The sequence below is a fragment of the Patagioenas fasciata genome, chromosome 6 (assembly GCF_037038585.1).
Source record: "Patagioenas fasciata isolate bPatFas1 chromosome 6, bPatFas1.hap1, whole genome shotgun sequence".
In the NCBI taxonomy this organism is placed as follows: domain Eukaryota; kingdom Metazoa; phylum Chordata; class Aves; order Columbiformes; family Columbidae; genus Patagioenas; species Patagioenas fasciata.
This window is the reverse complement of record NC_092525.1, coordinates 32810853-32814325: the sequence shown is the minus strand read 5'-3', so window position 1 is coordinate 32814325 and position 3473 is coordinate 32810853.

Genomic DNA, 3473 nt, shown 5'->3' with positions numbered 1-3473 from the left:
CTGTTTAAAGCGTTAAGTATTTCAAGTATTTCCCCATGCCGACTACTGAATTGGTTTCACATCAAATCCTGATTAATTCTATGTGTGAAATTATTTAAAACTTGTGGTTGTGTCGTAGGGACCCATTTGTTGTATTCAGACCTTACTTACTGGGACAGGTGAGCACTTCAGCCCTCATAGTGTGTCCAGGCGAAGCATGTTCTCATTGTATTTATGTGCTGTGCACTGTTGTCTATCTTAAATTATATATAAGTGCACTTTTTCCTTCCACAGTTCCTTCTAATCTAGCTTTTGGATAATGAGAACTGGAATTGTAATGCCCAATTTAACTGTTTCTAAAGACAGCTAAGTATTTTGCATTATTTTAACGTAAGTTGGGTAACTTAACAGAAGTGACTGTACAATCTCTTGTGGTCGTTGTGGGGAATTTTTTTCAAAATCTCATCATAGATGAAATTTATGCACTTTTCTGTTGGAGAACCTTTGTGTTACTTTGTAGCCATGACTGTATACAGGTGGTATAAGCAAAGAGTGGACAGAGGTTAGATAGAATTAAAATACTTTTAACCTCAAATGCGAACCAATTTACTTTTTCAGTGGTCTGTTGTAGAATTGGGAAAGCATGCAGGTATTATGGGGGAATACTTGATTTAGATACTAGGTCACCAGAAAGTTTAGTCGCAGTCAACTCCAAAGAATGCTGTGTATTGTAGTCATTTAGCTGTTGCCTTTTAGAGTAAGAAATACAACATTATGAGGAAAGAGAGAGCAAATGGAGTTTGATGTCTTCACCTCTTGTTTTCTATATGGCTTATATTTTTCTGTGGAAAAAAAAAAAATCAACCCGATGTAGACTTGATTGTTGTTGCAGCTGTAAAAGAGTTAGCTTGGAACTGCAAGTTAGCATGGGTTGGTTGAAAGATGTCTTAAACCTGCAGCTGGTTCAACAGCATATCTTTTGGATCTGTAAGCTTTAAACAACAGAGTACTCCCTAGATCTCTAAACACTCATTCTACTGTTTTCCGTCTTAGGACTGGGATTAAGGTTCATATTGGCGTTACTTTTAAGGTGTAATCTCCCCTTCTGTTTTACAAGCTCTTCACTCAACTATTTATGTGTTCTATTTGTAGATCTCTTGCCCTGCAAGAGGAAGATGCTGATCTCTTCCCAGCAAGTTAACAGGAACCGTATCAGTGTTCTAGAAACTGGCGAGAGCTTTAGCATGAAAACTTGTTTGCAGTAAAGAGAACTGAGATGCTGCCCAAATTTCTGCAGGTAGTGAGTTTATTGTTTATGGTTCCTTTTACTAGTTGGAAAGAATTAAGTTGCTTCTGATCAGCTAAGATAAGACCTTCTGCCTAAGATCTCAGTACTTAATTTCTATTGCTGTGGTCATTTTATCCACTGACCTCAGGATCTTTGAACTCTAAGCATTCTTGACTTCACCTGTAATCTAAAATACATCACTGACTTCTGTATACTGGTGGTTCTCACCTGTGAAGTGTGTGAAGTGATACCTTAAACTTAGATGACAGATGGGGGAGGGCTAGGGGGGGACAATTTGTGATTATAATGGACAAAAATATGCTTTTCTGTAGACTTAGGAAGAACTTTTAATGGAGTCTCTGGGTCCTTTTTGTAGCTAATGTTTCAGCAAACTAATTTAATTTCCTAAATCAGTAACCAAGTGTGAAATTAATTTCAGAGAGAGTGATGGCTGCCCATTCCAGATGATATGGATTCTTGGTAAGCTGTGCCTCCCACCAGTTGTTCCAAACTGAGTGGATATTGCATTTGTTTGTTTCAGCATCTCAGAAATAAAGTGCACAATTCTAGGCAATTCAGGATGAACGTGTCTGCTGGAATATACAGGTATATTTATTTACACATCCCTGCTAAGAGACCTTTTCAGTTCCCTTCACATTCACCAAAGACCAGTCTCTCCTAGATGCTTCCTCCCAACTTAGATCAAGGAAGGGTTTGGTAAGTCCCACATTCTCTTGGGTCTAAAGGTTGCAAAGAAGTCCCTTCAAATCATGTGAGTGGAGTGAAATTTTAGATCAGGTTTGTTAGCGATGAGGGTTTTTTCAGAGTTAAGAATAAAAATGCATAACATACCATCTGTTTAATTTGTTTTTAAGTTACTTTCTAAAATTTTCCAAAGTTTCTAGGTTTACATTATTTTACTTGCTTTTAAAAGTAATTATAGCTGTACTAAGTCTTGCATGCAGCTCAATTGAGATGTATTTAAACAGATTTGACTGATTTTCAAACACAGCTAACCAATGAATAAGCCTGTCTGTATAAATAAAAATATGTATGAACTGAAGTCCAACATCTAAAACAAAAGAGCTTCTGATCTTATTCTACAAGTCTAAGCTTTCCTTATCCCCATCCTTTGGTACTTCAAAGCTGATGCCCACAGGAAAAAGAATAAATACCTAGAGTGTGAACTGGAGCATCACAATCAGCTGAGGCAAAAACATAAAAGAGAAAGCTGCTTAACAAGACCTCAAGACCCCCTACTATCCTGTGATTCCTTCTGATTTAAAACAAAGTTCTGCCTGTATGCAGAAGTGTGGTTGGTTTTTCTCAGGATTGAAGAGTATCAAGTGTTACGGGAGAACAAGGAATAAGTAACCTGCCTGCCTTTGTGCCCCTCTGCAGGTCAAACATTCGAATCTTCAAACCAGATGTGCCTGTTGTTTTATGGAGACTTGCTGTCTTCACTCCTCTTTATCCCATGCATCTTCCTAGTGGATTCTAGAACGTGTGTTCCGAAATGTTTATGTGCTTGTAGGGTTCTCTATATACCCAAAGTTCTGAAGGTAAGTCAAGAATGCTGGGAGCTTTTGTGGGTTACCAAAAAAGCTAAGAATGAATGATATGGTGGGAGGAGAAATTCATATATTGTCAATAAGCACAACCTACTGCATAATTAAGTGACTGTGAAAGATTGTTGAGAGCAGAACAGCTGTATGGACTTAGGAAAAGAGCTGCAAGTGTCAATGTGCTCCATTTAGAAAAGAACATCTTGGTCAATGTACGATTGTATTTAATCTTCTCACTTAAGCAAGGTTATAAGGTAGATTTTGTTCATCACCAGGTAGTAACATTGTGGTCCACATACTTTTGTTATGAGTCTGTAAGGCTGCTGTACCATTAAACCATCAATTGGTAATGTTCCTTCAAGAGTTCCTGTAAATCAGTCTTCCTCTTTTCACACCAAGATGGCTGAAACATGTTGGAGCCTGTTTGAATTTTGCAGGACGTAGCTAAGATAAGCATGCAACTACTACACATGTGGGAGTGGACAATTTACCATTGCATTAAGATCTGAATGTACTTTATATTGTTTGAATATTTTACTGTGTGTTGCAGGCATCCATCTGGAAGCTAATCACTCGGAGGGAGGGGAGTGTGATGGCAGATGTTTAGCATGCACTCACTGTTTACCTGGAGTACAGTGGTG